This window comes from Cupressus sempervirens, chromosome 10 (genome assembly GCF_028749045.1).
Source record: "Cupressus sempervirens isolate cs-2001-9-10 chromosome 10, ASM2874904v1, whole genome shotgun sequence".
Taxonomy (NCBI): Eukaryota; Viridiplantae; Streptophyta; class Pinopsida; order Cupressales; family Cupressaceae; genus Cupressus; species Cupressus sempervirens.
Window position 1 is genome coordinate 831,424,562 of NC_143127.1, and position 20,045 is coordinate 831,444,606.

At 33.7% G+C, this 20,045-nt stretch overlaps 1 pseudogene; it reads right to left on the minus strand.

Annotated features, from left to right (window-relative positions):
• Positions 1-636: 636 nt before the first annotated feature.
• LOC149536549 (putative UPF0481 protein At3g02645) lies at positions 637-19,113 on the minus strand (annotated as a pseudogene).
• Positions 19,114-20,045: the final 932 nt, after the last annotated feature.

The window sequence follows — 20,045 nt, forward strand, 5'->3', positions numbered from 1 at the left end:
GTATGTTGATCTTTATCTTTTGGAATTCTTCAACATACAATAATTTTTGGTTACTTTTATAACATAAAATATAGGAATAAACAAATTCATCATATTATTTGAAAAAAACAGAAGCACAATGTCTATTTGTGTTGAAGTTGTCATATTTAATCTCTAGAGTTTAGTATGTTTGAAAAAATTAAGTGTAATACACACTTTAAAAGAAATTGATGTTGGTTTTTATTTTTTAGAGTGCTTCATACATAAGATTATTGTTAGATATTTCTAAAATACAAACTACAAAAAATAAACAAATACATACATACATATAGGATCATATCAAGACATTTATTTATTCTAAGTAAAATCTTATTGATATATAACTTCAATAAGAATAATCACTACATACTATTGTTTACTAAAATAAAATTTTGAATCCAATAGTTTTAATAGCTTCATTTCAAGCTTACCAAACACAAGAATTATGGAGACCTAAAAAAATTCTAAAAAATTTAATCTTATGTCTGTTGTGAGGTACAATAAATTTTTAGGAAAGTGTCGTTTAAATGACATCTAATCATGTTTATAGAGAAATGCTGACTTCACATCTCCTAGAATTTAAAAACAAAATAAAATAGATAGACCCAATATGACTAGCTACTTTGCATTGGCATATATTTGCTTGAATATCTGCACCATTGTAGGCACTGCGGCCGCCACAACCAGAACCACACCCCAAAACATAGTGAAAGTTCTCATAAACCTTGGATGCTTCTCCATAAACTCACCAATTTGAACCATGGTTCACCTTCTATACCATTCATTCACACTAATCTTCAACTCCCCGAACTCATCTTCATCTGCAAAACTGAAATTGACTCCTCTGGAGAGCCCATTGAAGAGGTCAGTGACTTCCTTATCAGTCCCAATGGAGCTCTGAATTATCCCCTTCTTCCTCAGAAAAACCACGTCTTCTTCAGCTTGAATTAACCCATTCATCAGAAACAGAAACACGTACTCTGAGATAATGCTCAGCTCTTTTTCTTGGCAAACATCGATAGCCATCAGGTTCCTAAAGATCACCTCCGTAGTATCAGAAACATATATCACAGGGAGAAACAAAGTCTTATCCCTTTTCACGAAACGGAGATGATCTGCAGATGGAACTCCTTCGTACCATCTGAACTTCATTTCGTTCCTATACAACTCTGCCGCTGAAGCCATCATATATTTACAATGAGTCTGATTTTCACTTTAGCGAACTGCTTTCTCACAAGGATGACCACAGTGTCGTCAGCGGCGGTGATGTGGCACTGTAATTTGAACATCCCCCGACTTCTCTGCATGGGCGCACTCGTCCACAACAAAATCATGAAAAAACCCTAAAATGTGGCTGTATTTCGCCAGATTTTTGTACTTTGATTGGAAAACTTTCGTCAATTTCATCTCCCGATCTCTATGCTGTGTTTTTTTCCTTGGCACTTGGCTGAAGATAATAATTGAAAGGGTGGACCAACGCAATTGTACCGTCACATATCATTCTGAGTAGCTCTATTCTCACCGCTTCTACCGTCGATCTGTACTTCATTGCCAAAAGCTCTAGGAGCAGTACTATTGGAACCTGATTTTCGAGCATCAGAATGTCGCTTAAAAAGTCGAATTGGCAAGATCGGACCCTGTTTCTATTGAAGACAGGATCGAGCTTCCATTGTGATTCAACATTCAGATCCCACTATGTTTCATCTGATAGAAGCCTGAGCATCTCCAGAATGAAGCATCCGTCCAACGTGAAGGCCCATGTAAGGATTTCTAGGTCGCGGTCCACTTTTACTTCATAGCTTTCAGTCAGCTTAGGAAGCAAGTTGTGCACTCGCTCCACCAGAAAGCGTGCATGTTGCTGCTCCTGTGGGAGCCTTTTCACTGTCTGATTCACAACATTTATTTTGTAGAGCTCCATCTGAGAGAGTGGCTGAGATATCCTGCGATGGAAAAGGCCCAAACGGACCACCCGAGGCACATATGCGTCCCTGTTTAAGCTCATCAGATAGTTGGGCACTGAATTTATGGAAATAGGAGAAGGTTTTCCTGTCTGATCATCTGACTCGATGTTTTCTGCTCTATGAAATTCAAACTTGCCCTTCACGTCATCAAACCATGATGAACAAGTCTCTGGGTCCACTACGGATAAATGCCACTCTTTTACAACCTGTTTCTTGGCGCTCTTTCTGGCAGTACAAAGAGATGAGTGAATAAAGAATGCAGTACTCTTTTCGATTGACAGTGGGAGAATCTGTCTGGAGTTACAATCTACTTTTCCCTGGCCTGGATTACTACTTTCACCTACAAAGGTAAAGTATCCCACATCTCAATCTATCACTGACATTACTTTCGCATGACAATTGTGTAGCAAATCAAACAAGAGCTTTGGTGGAGCTATAGTCCCTGCCTATTGTTTTAGAAACAAATAAATACACTTAGTTTAAAATTTTGATTATGTAGATTAACATATAAATTAAGTGTATAAAGAGAATGTGTGATATTAAGTAATTGAAAATGAATTTAAATGAATTTGAAAGCAACCCAAATAAAAGGCATGTTTGTAAATAGTAAATTTTGTAATTTGTGTTCAGTTATAAGATGACTAAGTTTTTTAAATTTGTAATAATCATCATCATCAATATCAGTAATGAATTCTTCATCAAAATAGTCATATTCATCCATGCGGTAGTGTTATGCCTTCTAAATTCATTGTTTTAAAGAATATATGAAGTCATTTGATAATTTGTTCAGCAGGAGCCATTCCAATCCATACAATTCAAAAGAAATTAAGATTCAATATTTAAAAGTAAAACATTAGTTACATACATTTAAAAGATAATTCAAAAGTATGATAGTTCATTTTTAACTAGCAAAACAAAACAAAACTCAAAAAGTAGAAATATGTATTTTTAATATTTAAATATTATTCTTGTTATAAAATAATATAATTTTAAATAATTATATATTTAGAAATATTAGCTTAAATCTAAATTGATTACTTTTATATTATATTTCAACCTATAAGTAATTATAGAAATAATATAATTTTAACATTTATATAAGAATATTTCATTTTAAACAATTAATTAAAATTAGAATATTATTAAAGATTAGTTATTTCATTCTAATATGAAAAGCTTAAAATATTTATAATAGTATTTACTTATAATATAATATTCTTTAAAATAATAGTAGTATTACCTAAAATCTCTATAAAGAAATATTATAAGATTTTTCAATATTTAATTCATAAATTTTAAATTTTATTATAAAATTATAATAACTAAGATAATACTCAATAACTCAAAAAACTATAATCCATAAAATCTACGCATGGTATAGGATCTCCTCTACCTGCAGGCTTTTTCACCTCCTATGCATATTTTGTACATTTTGGATGATGTCTCTACAATTTAATAGCTAATAGCTTTTCCATAGCCGATGTCAACAGTGGTGACTAGAGGAGTGTATTCCCACCTTGGCACATCTGGTTGAAAAATCTTTGTCTTGCCTTTGACCTAGCTCAAGCTCAATGATAGCGGAGACGTTGGAGATATTTCCAGAACAACGTGACATCATTTAGCAATTTCCTAAGTCAAAAATGGGAAAATGGGCAGCGACCAATATGAATTTAATATTTATTGTAGAAAATATATTTTAAGAATAATCATTTGAAACCTTAGATTAACGATAGTTGTTTTTGAAAAAATTAATAGGTGCCGCCACCAGGAACATTAGTTCCCTGCCTATAGATAGGCAGGGACTAATAAAGAAAATGAAAGCAAAGTTTAAAGTTGAAGTGATTAATTCATTATTTTCAATATTATAATTCTGATTGGTAAGCATATCGTGATATTTTTCATTAAGATAAAAAGTAGTTTTCTTTAAAGATGAATGTTCTTGATTTATTGCATCTTTATTTAGATAAGAAGCACAATACATTTGAAGTTATCCTTTGAATAATGTATTTTAAGAACTTGAAAAATTCACGATAACTAGATCAAGTCAGCAATAACACTCCCTTAATCTTTCATAAATTGATTCTTTTAAAAATATATATCTTTTTACATGATAGATTTGATGTTTTCAATGAAACATTTCTAATCAAAAGGGTGTGAAGACGTGCGCACAGTAAATTGAATTATTAGATCAAATTGTAAGGAAGAAAAGGTGCACAGAATCGCTTCTTACACTAATCTTTGAGAGGATGATTATGCAAATCAAAGTAACTATTACAAAGATCTCAAGAAATGCATAGTAACATAATCAAAATAACAATAAACACACAACATAGTGATTACCATGGGGAAACCCTTCCGAGAGAAAAACCCCACCCTCCAAAACTCGTACAATGTATTATCAAACCAAGATGATTACAATACACTTGCAATGCAAGTTCTTACAGGAGCGCATCACCACAACTCGAACTTGGAGAGACTCCTTCTAGCACTAGTCTTGCAAACTAAACTCAATTACACAAAAACCTCCCCAAGCCCTCCTTTTATAGTGATTTTACAACCTGGAAACCACTTATGGTTTTACAAAACCATGGGCAAAACTACCATGCCACATGTTTCCCATTTTTGACATTTACATTTCCAATATGGAAAAACAACCAGGTTAAAGTAGTAATCCCGTCCACAATTTTGTCTCTTAGTCTAGACCCCCATAAAAGTCACAAAATGAGTCATCAAGGCTCTAAAAATGACCTACCTATATTATACTATGGACAAGACTTATTTTAACAACTCACTAACCATTTTTCTATGCATAAACAAGTGGAAAACTTCCACAAACAAATTATGAAATTTTCCAAGAAAGGATTGCAAGGTTGAGACACATGTTTCTCAACATTCTCCCACTTGTCGAACACCTTGCAAGAGTTAGGGGATCTGAAATATCATGGACTTAATTGCTAGGGGCCGAGAGGCCCATAGACTCTAAACACCATCTGAATTTTTCTGTGCTCACGGGCTTAGTTAATGCATGAACAACATTCACCAAAGTCTCTACCTTTTCTAGCTTCACCTTGCCGTCCTTGATCATAACTCTCACAAAATGATATTGTACATCAATGTGCTTGGTCCTCGCATGAAAAGCTGGGTTCTTCGCTAGGTAGATTACACTCTAGCTGTCACTATAAATTGTCACTACACCCTGTTTGAACTCTATATTTGAACACAATCTCTTTAGCTAGATTGCTTCTTTGCAGGCATGAGTAGCTGCCATATACTCTGCCTCAGTAGTGGACAAAGCAACCATAGCCTATCGCTTACTCATCCAACTGATTGCACCACTAAATAATGTAAACATATATGCACCGGTGGATCTTCTTCTATCAACATCACCAGCCTAGTCTAAATCCACATAGCCTCGAATATCTAAGGAATGCTCACTTCCTGTTCCATGAAAACATATTGAGTACTTTGAGGTACCCCGCAAGTATCTGAAAACTCTTTTTACTGCATCCCAATGTGCTCTTCTTGGATTAGACATATAACGGGAAAGTACTCCCACTGCTTGGGCAATGTCTGGTCTTGTACAAACCATAACATACATCAAACTTCCAACAACACTCTGATATGGTACTCGACTCATCTCTTCCATCTCCAATGGGGATGTAGGACACTATGAGCTAGAAAGATTTGTTCCCATAGTAACAGGAACACTCAATGGTCTTGCATCCTGCATATTGAATCTTTTCAAAATAGTACCAACATACTTACTTTGGCCTAGCCAAAGCTTTCTGTTCTGTCTATCTCATATAATCTCCATTCCCAAAATGTGTCTAGCTGTACCAAGATCTTTCATTTCAAACTTTATTGAGAGTTGAGATTTTAACTCTACAATCAAACCTTTTCCTTTGCCAATAAACAACATGTCATCGACATACAAGGCAATAACCACGAAACCATCACCATCAAATTTGAAATATATATAGTGATCAGATTTAGATCACACAAATCCCAAACTCAACACATGTATCAAACTTCTGGTACCACATCCTAGGACTCTATTTTAAACCATACAAGGATTTCTTCAATTTACAAACCAAATGACTTTTACCTTTCACCACATAGTGCTCTGGCTATGACATGTAAATTTCTTCCTCCAAATCTCCATGAAGGAAAGCAGTTTTCACATCCATTTGCTCAATCTCTAGATCATGAGCTGCTGCAATAGAAAGAAAAAATCTAATGGATGTCATTTTGGCTACTGGAGAAAAAATCTCACGATAATCTACTCCCTCAACTTGAGAGTAACCTTTTGCAACCAAATGTTCTTTATACTTCTTAATGCTTCCATCTGAACCCATCTTCCTTTTGAACACCCATTTACAACCAACAGGCTTCCATCCTTCAGGCAATGGTACAAGGTCGCATGTTTGATTCCTCTTAAGAGCTGCCATTATTTCATCCATGGCTATTTTCCAAGACTTTGAATCATTCATACCAAGAGCCTCTTCTACAGATCTCGGTTCATCAATGTTAGCATTCAATGCAAATATGCACCTCCAATCATTAGGAGAATACCCATACCTTTCAGGTGGTTTCCTTTGTCTAGTAGATCTTCGAACAAGATCTGTTTCAGGTTCAGGAGGTTCAGGTTCATGATTAGGTTCTCCCTCTTCCTCTGATGATTCAGAACTCGTAGAGTTCTCTTCAACATCTCATGTTTCTAAGGGCCTTGATTCAACTTTCTTAGGTGTAGCAGGAAGTTGAATCACATCTTTCTTTTCTTTAATTTGTTCTGGCTACACTATAACAGAAGAAGGCTTAGTTTCTCTAAAAATAACACTTATGGAATAAAGTACCTTTTGTGCAACAGGATCCCAAAGCTTGTATCCTTTCAAACCATAACTATATCCGATGAAGATACATTTGACAGCTTTGTTGTCCAATTTTGTTCACTTCTCCTTTGGCACATGAGCATATGCCTCACAACCAAACACTCTTAGATGTCTAAGTGAAGGCTTGTGGTCCGACCATGCTTCCATTGGCATCTTGTCAACAAGAGTTGATGTAGGAGACTTGTTTATCAGCTAGCAGGCAGTGGCTATAGCTTCAGCCCAAAACTTTTGTTCTAGTCCAGCACCTCTCAGCATACTCCTAGACTTCTCCATCAAGGTCATGTTCATTCTTTCCGCAACTCCATTCTGTTGTGGAGAATACAGAGTTGTCTTCTCTCTTTTAATACCACAATCTTTACAAAATGTGTCAAAAATATTGGAGCAAAATTCGCCACCATTGTCAGTTCTCAAGCATTTTATTTTTTTTCCAGACTGCAATTCAACCATTGCTTTAAATTCTTTGAAACGACTAAAAACTTCAGCTTTACTCCTAATGAAATAAAACCATGTTCTTCTACTAAAATCATCAATGAAAGAAACATAATAAACTGATCTACTAGTAGAAGGAACATCAACTAGACCAAATACATCCGAATAAATTAGATCCAAAATACATGAAGACTTATGAGAACTCGAATAAAACTGAATGCGGTTTTGTTTACAATAGATACAATGCTCACAAAAATCAAACTCAAGATTGCAGTCATTCAACCCATCAAAAAGGTTCTTATTTTTCAAGGTCCATAGGCCCTTCTCACCTATGTGTCCAAGTCTCTGGTGCCATAACATAGTCTTCTCTGTAGGCAACTTTGATTCGGTAGACAGAGCACCCTTGGGTACCCAAAAACCATGACCATCTGTTGAAAGAGAAACTCTCTCCTTCTCCAACTGAGCAGTGTGCATCAAGTTGGTACAATGTACCCAATCTACTTCCTCTTGCTATCACCATAGTGCCTCTCACCATTTTTACACCTGCTTCAGAAAACTGTACATGCACACCCGCATCTATTAGCTTACTAACAGATAACAAATTCCTTGCTAGTCCAAGGATATGCAAGACACCATCAAATCTGCTAATTCTACCATCAAAAAATTTCACACGAATACTTCCACAACCAACAATATCAAGTATTGAATTATCACCCAAATACACCTTACCACCATCAAAATTTTCATACTTACTAAACTAGTTCCTATTAGGAGTCATGTGGAAAGATGCACCTGAATCTATTAACCATGCATTTTCACCTGCATGAGTGGCCAAGGCTACAATGAAAGCATCTCCATCTTCCTTCTCAGACTTAGAATCAGAATCTTGCTTCTTCTTCTTCTTCTTTTTCTCTTCTTTGCAGTCCTTTAGGAAGTGTCCAGGTTTGCCGCAATTCCAGTAGATTTCCTTGGACTTACTAGGGGATTTTGATCTCCTATTATTTTTGGACTTAGAATGGCCATGCTGCTTTTCATTCTTGCCTCTTTCTTTTGGTCTTTTGTGAACACTCAAAGCATCTTTGGCATTCAGAGAGACCTTCCTTCTCATCTCCTCAGAAAGTAGAGAACCATCAACGTCCTCCATCTTCAAGACAACTGAAGTGCTCCCTATAGCCATCACAAGACCATCCCATGAGTCTGGCAACGAACATAACAAGATTTGACACCTTTCTTCTTCATCCATTGGCACCCCTACTAAGGTCAACTGAATCACCAACATATTAAACCTTTCCAGATGCTCAGAAATTTTTCCACCTTCTTCCATTCTCAAGGAATACAACTTCTTCCTCAAGAAAATCTTATTCACAAGTGATTTTGCTTGATAGATCTCACTAAGCTTTTTTTAAAGCTTCTTCATGGTAGGTTCTTCATGGACATTAATCAGAATCGAGTCTGCAAGACACAATCTAATGAGACCTTTAGCTTTTCTATCAGTCACATCATATTTTCCAGCTAATGTCGGATCTGTGGGCCTCAGCTTGTTCTCATCAATTGCATCCCATAGATCCCGATCAAACAATAGATCTTCCATCTTTAGCTTCCACATTTGAAAGTTTGTGCTAGAAAATTTTTCAACATCAATTCTCCTTGACATGCTTGCCATCTTTTCAATCCTGCAACACAGAAATGAAATGCTCTGCACAAGCTCCCACTCAAACCTTGATTAGCTCAAAAAACCCTGTACCCAACAAATAGAACCAAAACTGGCCAGGCTCTGATACCACTTGTAAGGAAGCAAAGGTGTGCGAAATCACTTCCTACACTAATCTTTGAGAGGATGATTATGCAAATCAAAGTAACTATTGCAAAGATCTCAAGTAATGCATAGTAACATAATCAAAATAACAAAGAACACACAACACAGTGATTACCATGGGGAAACCCTTTCGAGAGAAAAACCCCACCCTCCAAAACTTGCATAATGTATTATCAAACCAAGATGATTACAATACACTTGCAATGCAAGTTCTTATAGGAGCGCATCAACTCAATTACACAAACACCTCCCCAAGCCCTTCTTTTATAGTGATTTTACAACCTGGAAACCACTTATGGTTTTACAAAACCATGGGCAAAACTACCATGCCACATGTTTCCCATTTTTGACATTTACATTTCCAATATGGAAAAACAACCAGGTTAAAATAGTACTCCCGTCCACAATTATGTCTCTTAGTCTAGACCCCCATAAAAGTCACAAAATGAGTCATCAAGGCTCTAAAAATGACCTACCTATATTCTACTATGGACGAGACTCATTTTAACAACTCACTAACCATTTTCCAATGCATAAACAAGTGGAAAACTTCCACAAACAAATTCTGGAATTTTCCAAGAAAGGATTGCAAGGTTGAGACACATGTTTCTCAACACAAATATGCAAAAATGATAATATATAAATGAATATGACCATTTTTTGAATCATTGAATATATGTTTTTTTGATGAAATTTGTAGAATGATTGGAGATGATAGAGAACACAATTCAACAGAACACACACACAATGAGGAACAATAAACAATCATTGTCGCGATAATATAAAAGTATAAAGACCAAAAAAAAATCTCAACTACTAATCAAATGGGAATAAACACAAGAAAAATACCTTTGTTACAGCTAGGTAGAGTATTGCTCAACAAGTTTATTCATGGATGGTGCAGTGCATGACCTAGAATTAGCTTCTTATTATAATTTTTATGAAGATGGTGTTGTGCCAAAATTTGATTCTTTACATCCGGTTTGGGAGAATTTTTTAGTATTTGTTTCATTCTCATGACGTTTCTCTTTTCTTTTTATCATTCTTAAAATGGCTTTGGTCAATTCAGAACACCCACCAGTTGATGCGACATATACTCGAAAAAGGCTACAACACCAAATTTAGACAATCTTCACTAACTATTGTAACTCAAGTTTAGAAGACTGCTCTAGGGATATTTTGACACTCAACAACGCTAACAACACAGCAAGCACTGACACTCAATTGACACCAGTGCTCGGTCCACATTGATCACTTGGGAATAGGCATGAACTTAGTTAGCATGAGGTGACTTGATGAACATTGGTGAACTCAATAGATACTGAAGTGCTCGGTTGACACTATAGCTCGATCAACACTACCTTCCTTCTACTTGGTTAAAATGACTAACTTGATAGACACTGTGAAGCTCAGTTAACACTACATTCCTTCTTGGTTGTACTAATGAGCTCAGTAGACTCTATGAAGCTTAGTAGCAATGTAACCAATTAAACTGATTAAATGTTGAGTCACTAACTGACAAATGATTTGACCATCATGTCAACATACATAATATGCATGTTGTATGTAGACTTCATGGTTGTTCATATATTTTGAACATTATTGTAAGTGTGCAAATTTATGAGAAATTAAGTGGAGGGGCATTGGCTAGTTTTTTATTAATATACTTTTCTTTAATTTATCCACATAAATTTTGTGTTATGTGTATTTGTTCTTCTATTCAATTTTCTACAATTGTTGATTTTTATTACAAGTAATACATGTAATTATTACAATTATTTAATAACATGGGTCTTTAGGCAATAGATTATCAAAAAAATTGATTGATATTTAAAACTATCTAATTAAATTTTAGTGTGAGCTCCTTTTACAAAATACCTTTGAATATTTAGATTATTTACATTGTCCTTGTCTTTTCATTAAAAAAAATTGTCTTCTTACATTGAAACAATTCATTTGAAAAAGAACAAAATAACATATGAAGGATTATTAAATTTAGTTCCATTCATAACAATCTATTAAATTTAAATCCATTTATTCTAATATATTAAATTTAGTTCCCATTCATAGCAATCTATTGTCTTGGTCTATTAGCACAATGAGAGTTGTGTACTTAGAGAAAGAAACTATATCACTCATAAAGCCATTAGTCAATATCTTATTAAATACATATCGATGCAAGGAAGTGCTAATTTATGAACAAATCATCTATTTTGTTTGATCAAGTGAATTGTATTATTTATATTCATATTAATTTCAAAATTGAAGATATTTGTGAAACTCCATTAGTAAGATTACAATTTTAAATAGTTTAGATTTAGATGAAAAGACCTCTAGCCACTATTCTAAAAACTTTTTTTAGTTTCAATGTAGATTTTATTTAAACTCAACCTTATCAAGACAAACTCTTTTTTGAAATATCATTGCAAATGAACAATTTTGAAAACAAATATACCATAACATAAAGTTTAAAACATATAAGAAAAGAAAAAGGCATAGGTGACTGTTTCTATATCTAAGATCCACAACCCAACAATAATATTACAAGGATTGCATAAAAATAAAATAGGAGTAGAGTTATGGTTGCTTCTTTCATGAAGAAAATAAAGTTCTTGTTGACTTCATATGTTCTCTGCACACACACATATATAATATCAATATTGTTGAAGACATAAATAAAGGTCTTTATTGGTAAACATGGGTTGCATACGAACTTCTATCAGGTAGTAAATTTCCTCCTAGAATAAGCCTAATGAAAGAAAATAGAGCTTGATAAGGATAAATCAATCATAAATAAAAGTCTTTTTTGAAGCTATGCCCTCTTTGATTGCTATTGGACACTCAATAAATATAATAATAAATTTCTAAAGTGTAATATGAATAGTTGTTTGAAAGGGAACCCAAGGATAACTAGAGTTTGGGGTATGATAAGAGATTGTAGAGGGAATCTGATTCTAGAATTTACTAAGAATTTAGGTACAAACTCTAATAACTATGTAGAGTGAATAACAATGTGCTATGGAATTAAAAAGTTACAATACTTTGGGGTGGATAATATTGTGATGAAGAAAGACTCAAAAACTAATATTGACATATTGCAAAACAAAGCTAAATTCCCATGGAATCTCTATACTCTAGTATCTGACTGCTTTCTCTCTTTTAATAAGGTGATAATTGAACACACTTTAAGAGAATGAAACATAGTTGCAAATTATTTGTCTACTTGGAGCCTAGCCTATGACAATTGGCATCATGTTATTGCCTTCTACTATATGGAAGAACTAAAGGACATTGTTATAAATGATACAACAAAAAATAAAGGAAGTTAGTAAGAGAACATGTTGGTGTATTCGTAAAGGATATAGGTGTAGAGTGAAAATTCTTAAAGTATTTTTCAAAATGTTTTGGCATATATCTACCAAAATCATACAAAAAAGTTGTCAAGTATCAAGCTGAATTGACACAGGAATTTTAGTAATAGAACTTATTTAAACCTTTTTAACTTAGTATTTAGAGGCAATTGCAAAAATATGAAGACTACCATTTTAGAGAAAATGATTAAAATTTTGGTGAATATTTATCTTTTTTTGGCAATGATGACACTTAAGGTGGGTGATAATGCTGAAGTCGGGAATATTTTGCCGATGAATTTGAAGTACCTTCTAAAAATGAGGAAGTATGAGCTAAGCCCTTTCATTATTAATTGTAAGTGTCCTATCATAAGTTAGAAAGTTTCCAAATTAGTCAATAGGTGTACATCTATAGTTAAGGAGGGGTGATTCAGTGAGGATGGTAAATTAGTAAGCATCTTTAGAATTATTGCCCTTCACCTCATATCTTTAGTTAGCGATTCTTGACTCTCTACAAGCTTTCATAAAATCCTCGTTAAGTGTCCTAGTTTGAGTGAGAAGATTATCATGTAGAGTGAGACCATTGATTAGAGTATTGTGGGGATTGAAAATAACCTAGAGGAGGGAAACCAATTTTTTTATAAAGTCTACATTATGGGTGGCCCTCTAAAACATGTTGAGATGAGAAGTTGAAGGGATTTGATGTAAAACAAAGAAATATGTAACTACTTCAAAAGGGTAGCGATAGATAATTACATTCTAGTAATACATGATCATAATACTCTATTGTCTTCAAAAATTTCCAAATCATGATATAAAAGTTAGGTTGTTATTTGGAGTGCTAAGTCCAGCCCTATGGGAACCCCCAAAAAGAGTAGAAATTTTAGAAGAAATCATTGAAGTGTATAAGTAGGACTCAAAAGGTAATTTAGATAGTGAAGAGGGAGATAATAAACTTAAACCCAAGTCAAGTTTAGGGGAGAGAAGGTCTGCAAGATTTAGAAACAAAAAAGAAAGAACTATAAGGAGGAGAGCAAGGAGGAAACCCATGATACTCAGAACAAAGAGGTGATATATGAAACTAAAGTGAAGGAAACTCTGGAAAAAATGGGAAGTAACACCACTAAAGATGATGACTTTGAAGCAGAAGATGCTGAAGGAATAGAAGATGAGGAACATGACTCTTAGGATTATCATATTGAGGTTGACCTAGGAATTCAAGAGAAGGTCTAGTTGCCCAAAATGTTAGAGGATGAGTGTAGTAAAGAAAAAGACAATCCTTTGACCAATGTGCAGAACAATATTAACAATGTTGAGAAGGACTTTACTAGAAAGTTAATGGAGCTTCATGAAAAAGTTGACATCCTCAATAAAAAAAAGTTTCTAGTTTTATAACGAGTGTCAAGATTGGGGTGGCGATTTCCTCTATTTGTAGGGTTTAGAAGGAAACAATTAGGAAGGTTGTGTTTGGCACCATCACTAGAAAGAGAAAACTCAAGAAGGATGACCTACTTCAGGACAAAAATTTTGAGGAGGAAAACAACCTTAAGGATCTCACCAACTTGATGGAGGACCTCAAGTGGTTGGTAGAAGATTGGGAAAATGTTAAGAAGTTAGTTATTTTTTCTTTCTTGTTCAATTTTTTGTCTTTTATCAGTACTTATTTGTTTCTTTTGCTTAGACTTGGTACATTGTGTTCTCACTATTAGAGTGGGGTTGTCATTGCATCAAAAGATTGATCTGTTAATGCTTGATACAACCACTCAACTTATAGTACACAGGAGGTGGTTAAGCCCTTGTGACGAATCCCAAGGGGAGCACTGAAAAAATTTCTAACAATCTCCCCCTCAGTGTTACCTGAGTGTCTGAGGATTTGAACTTGTCACCAAGCTTTGATACCACTTGTTAGAGTGGGGTTGTCATTGCATCAAATACTGATCTATCAATACCCAATACAACCACTCAACTTATAGTACACAAGAGGTGGTTAAGCCCTTGTCACGAATCGTGAGGGGAGCATAGAACAAATTTCTAACACTCACTTATAATTTTGAAACACAAAATTAAAACTTGTATGTATTTGGTTAATCCCCACTCCTATTGGGGCTCAAAAACTTTCTTTGACTTTGCTAGTTATTGTAGTTTAAGTAATATTGTTAGTGTTTTTAGGGTTGATATTGTTATTATTCTTTGAACTTGATGGTTCTTTATTAATGCTGCTCTAGTGCGACTCTTTCCATTTGGGCTTGAATTACCCTTTTCTTTTGCTTGTTTTTAATGACATAAATTAGTTAAGGGAGTGTAGTAATGTTGTTACATGGGTTCAAGACTCCTTTCCTACCTTTTTTAATCAAAAAAGATTTCCAACATGAACTATGAAATCCAAACTTGAAATATTTCTTATGAATAGGATTTTTTTTACTACCAATGCTAATAAATTTCTAATGAAGTACAATATACATTCCCACCATCTCTCTTACATTCATTGTATCATAATAACAATCAATCCTAGCATAAGTTTAATTGAAAGATATAATTTTTTTGAAGTGTCAATTGATGAAAGATTAAAGGAGACAATAACATTAAATTTCCATAGTCCATAATACTTGTATTGTTGCTTTTGGTTACACCTGTATGCCATAAAAGATTAAGAGAGTGTTATCTCACATAATTGAAACTAGAAACAACAATAAATAATTAAGGGGGTGTTATTGCTAACTTGATCTAGTTATCATGAATTTGTCATGTTCTTAACATACTTTATTTAAAAGATAAAAATACTTCATATGTATTATGCCTCTCATATGAAATAAGGATGCAATAAAGAAAGAGCATTGATCATTTGGAAATTATTTTTATCTCTCTTAATTAAAAACAATTGCAATATTCTTAATGATCGGAATCATGGTATTGAAAATAATTCCTTAAAAATATTTTGAATACTTCAATTTTTAAGATTTACTTTCATTTTCTTTGTTTGATTTGGTAACACAATTGTTATGTAATGATTTTGAATACTTCAATTTTAAAATTTTACTTTCATTTTCTTTGTTTGATTTGCTAACACAATTGTTATGCAACAAAACAACGATAGATTCTCTTAAAATTATTTTTAATGACCACAATTTTATTAATATAAGTCTTTTCTTTGTACGAACAAACAACCTAATCTACTACAACACTTATTTTCCCTAAAATAAATATAATCCTTACTTTCTTGTTGGTGCACCAAGAATAATAGTACACTTATTATCAATACAGAATAATATTGTTCAAGACATGAGTAAAGGTCTTTATTGGTAAAAATGGGTTGTGTGTGGACTTCTATTAGGTAGTAAATTTCTTGTTAAAACAAGCCTAACAAAAGAAAATAGAGACTGATAAGGATAAAACAATCATGAGTAAAAGTCTTCACTAAAGTTACACCTTGTTTGATTGCTAGTGGACACTCAATGAATGCAATAACATTTTCTAACATGAACTATGAAATCCAAACTTAAAATATTACCTATGAATATGTTTTTTTACCACCAATTCCAATAAATTTTCTATTAAGTACAATATACATTACTACCATCTCTCTTACATTCATCTATCATAAATACAAAATGATATTTTATTAATACACATTACAAGAAGTAAACACTAACTCATAGGTCAATAAATTTTACAATAAAAGATATAAATAATATACTCAATTTCCAATGTGATCCAAATAATGTCAGCAATGAATTATATAGAACCAAATCAACAACCTCAAATATACACATCACCAACTCCATACAAATAATCATAACATATTATTTCACCAAGAAACTACAACTTGAATGAAGAAATGCCTACATAAAACAAAATAAAAAAATCTAATCTATTTAATCAATGTGAACCTAAAAACTAATAATAACACAATCCTAAAACAATAATAAGTAGCATGAATACCATCCAAAAAATTCACATAATCTCTAACTCAAAATCTAAACTAATGTTCAATACTAATCAACACAAATATTGAAATACCAAACCTTATCATAATAAAAGATAGCTTGTTGTATTCTTAATCACAAACACCAATAGCTAGGGACAAATATAACTCTCAATTGATACAAACATCAACTTCACACTCTTAAAAATCAAATCCAATTCAAACCAAAACAAATACTTAGCCACTGAACTATGAACATTGTAGTACCAACAACATAATAGACCTCTTAAACAACCATGGAAACCTCTGTAAGCTGACTCTAATCATCAAGAAACATATCAAAACCTCCAACAAGAACAACAAAAATTGATCTTCAATATATCATCTAAACATCACGAATTATCCAAATTTAACAAACACAATATATTGTCTACAACAACTATAATAATATGTGAATTTCATTGAAAAGACACGATTGGTATCATACATCACTAATATTTGTCATACACAAATATCCAACATAATGTTGGTCAAGTCAACAATTAAAAGGAGAATTTAGAATATATAGTGAAAATTTGTTCAAAATGACCACTTTTTGAACTCTATGCACATAACATATCTTATAAAATTTGTAATAACATTGTAGGAGGATAAAAGAAAAAGATATGATCACTTAAATTGTAAATAAAGAAAATCCAAAAAAATAGAAATTTTGATGTATCCTTTAATAACTTAGGATATATGAAATAAACTATAAAACTAATGAATTTTTTCCCTTGTAGAACTCTTGAAATATATCTCATAAAATACAAATAACTACAATGTGAGACAATGTGGTATAAAAGTGAATTCCTTACACTAGATTATTCAATAAAATAAAATTGGTAAGAGCACTTGCAACCAATCAAATTAATTATATTGTTTGTCAATCATTACAAAAGAAGGTTTTGATATGTAATGGAAAATTAATCATATAATTATGAATTATAAAATTTAAGGAGATTTATAATGAATGATTCATTAGGCACAACACTTGTTAAAGGTTTTGTAATTGTGGTTACAAGTGATGTGGGCTTACCCTTAGAGGAAACTCCATATTTAAGTGTGTTTAGACTAGAGTATATTTTGACGAGTGACCTCCAAAAATTCTTGATTCTTTAAATCTCTATGTATTGCATTCATTTTTAGAAGAAGTTACGAATCATAAATCAATCAATAGATTTGACTTGAAAACTGCAGAATTAAATCCTGATAATCCTAGTAAAAGGGCTCGCCTTCCTCTTTCTTTTTCCTAGCCTTGAAGATACAATATTCCATGGACTATAGAATAAGGTATGGAAAATAAATCAGACCATGGTTCTTGAAATGGTTGAGAATGGGGAAATGGTAGTAATACAGTACCTAGAACCGATCCTCAAAACTAATATACCTCATAATGGTGTAGAAAATCACATCTTAGGGCTTCAAAAGATCCTCTCTAGGAAATCCACCATGCATGTAGACTGACTCCTCATTAGCTTTAAAGAACATCCTCAGACTGGTTTCATTAGACACCTTGGCCTACTTGCATCAATTCTTGTCTTCCAGGGATAACTCTCTGACCCTAGGAACAAGCTCCTCCATGATTTCAAATGTCATCCCATTGATTTTTACCTTCTTGTTAGTCCAAGAGTTGATGAATTACATCAAGATGCACTCATCATGCTTTTCCATTTCTTCCATGAATGACAATAATCCTCCTTCCCATAGATAAACCCAAGAAACCTCACTTTTTTTGATATAATCCTCAATCTTCATTGGTTCAATATAGTCATTGACACCCATTTCTTTACCAAGATCAGTCACAACCTTCTCAAAGTTTTTTGACATCCCCTTATTATAGATTAAATTGTGGCAGCTGCGATAGATTAAGTAATTCACACTTAAGTTAAAATTGTTAGGGCAACCAAAATCCATCATAAGATCACAAGATTTTATAGTTTCAAAATCCCTCTCTTAGTGTCATGTGTGATCAATACCTCACCTTTAAAAATTATCCCTCACCAATTGTAGTTGGAGTGAGGTTTGGTGAAAGTGTGAGATTTTCATCCAATCTTGTTAGTTTTTTACATTTGAACAAATCCACACCAATTGTCCTTTTCCCAAAGTAATTAATGTTTATGGGGAGAGTATCACAAAAAGAAAATCTTCACACAATCTTGACAAAGCTTAACTTTATGAAAATAAATTTGATGGCCTTGACATCCATGCAAATTCATAAAGATGTGCCACCTTTTGTAATGTTTCTTACAACATTGTAAGAAGTAAACTCACATTCCATCATCACTTGAGTTGATGATGGAGTTTGGCTGGCATCCTTCCATTTTATTATTCACGTGACATTATGGCCAAATTTTTCCAAATCATCTACCACACTATTTTCTTCTCAAGAAATGTAGTCCAAGTGGACCTCTTGACACCCCTCCCTCAAATTGAAAATTTCTTCTATTATCCTTTTTATCTTCTAGCTACACCAACCCTCTCCTTTCACTACTTTAATAATCAACATTGAATCCCCCTCAATTAAAAAATTGGTAATTCCTCTAGCTCTTTCAATTCTCATACCAGATAGAAGAGTTAGGGCTTTAGCTTTGTTGTTTGATTCTCCTGAACAATTCCAAGTATAGGTGACCACCAACTCCCTAGCATTCTTCCAGAAGACACCCCCAACTTTTGCACTCCTAGCCATTGCCAACCCATCAAAATTAAGTTTTATTCATGCTTTAGGAGGGGTGTGCCATGTTGTTCCATGGTTGGCCATTGCCAAACCATCATATCTTTTCTTCCCGAAGGGTTTTGGGGGGCTTCCATCACTAGATCCCACTATGTTCCTTTAAGAGTCTTGTAACCTGTTGGACCCTTATCAAACTGGGGTTGACATTGTCCTTGAAGATTATGTTATTTTGCTCCTTCCAAATTTTCCATGATACATATGGGGGAATTATTCTCCATAAGGTTTTTAGAAATGGGTGATTAGACAACCTGTCCTAGTAACAAATTAATGTAAGTTCTCATTAACACACCACTAGACCTCCCATAACATATGGAAACCCCTCTAGACATCCAACACAAAATGGTAGTGGATGAGAAGGTGTGGGATAGATCTCACTTCTTTGTAATATAACACACAACATTTAGCTAAATGATACCCTCTCTTTTGGAGATTATCAGTGGTGAGAATTTTCTTATGTAAGGCTATCCACCAAAAGAAATTTATCTTTGGTAGGATCCATGGGTGCTAGACCATGAAGTCTCCAAATGGGGTAGGTCTCCAAACCAAAGAGTCACTAACCAGGGTGGAAGGGATTTGATAACTCTGGATAAGATTCTAGAGTTCTAGAGTGAGCCTCATCCTAGATTCTCCTAATTATGAATTCTTTTCCATTGTCTATTGGGGGTGATATAGCTTTAAATCAAAATACCATCATGTCTCATACAAGCCTCTCTCAAGGGATGAAACCTAGTGTGCATGAGGGGGTTGTCTTGTATCCATCGGTCTTCCTAGAAGTCAATGTTGTTTCCGTCCCCCATAAGCTATTGAGTACTCATCTTCAATTTTTTTTTGGTGTGCACCACATTATTCAAAATTTTAGAACCCTGGGGGACTACATGGGACCACAA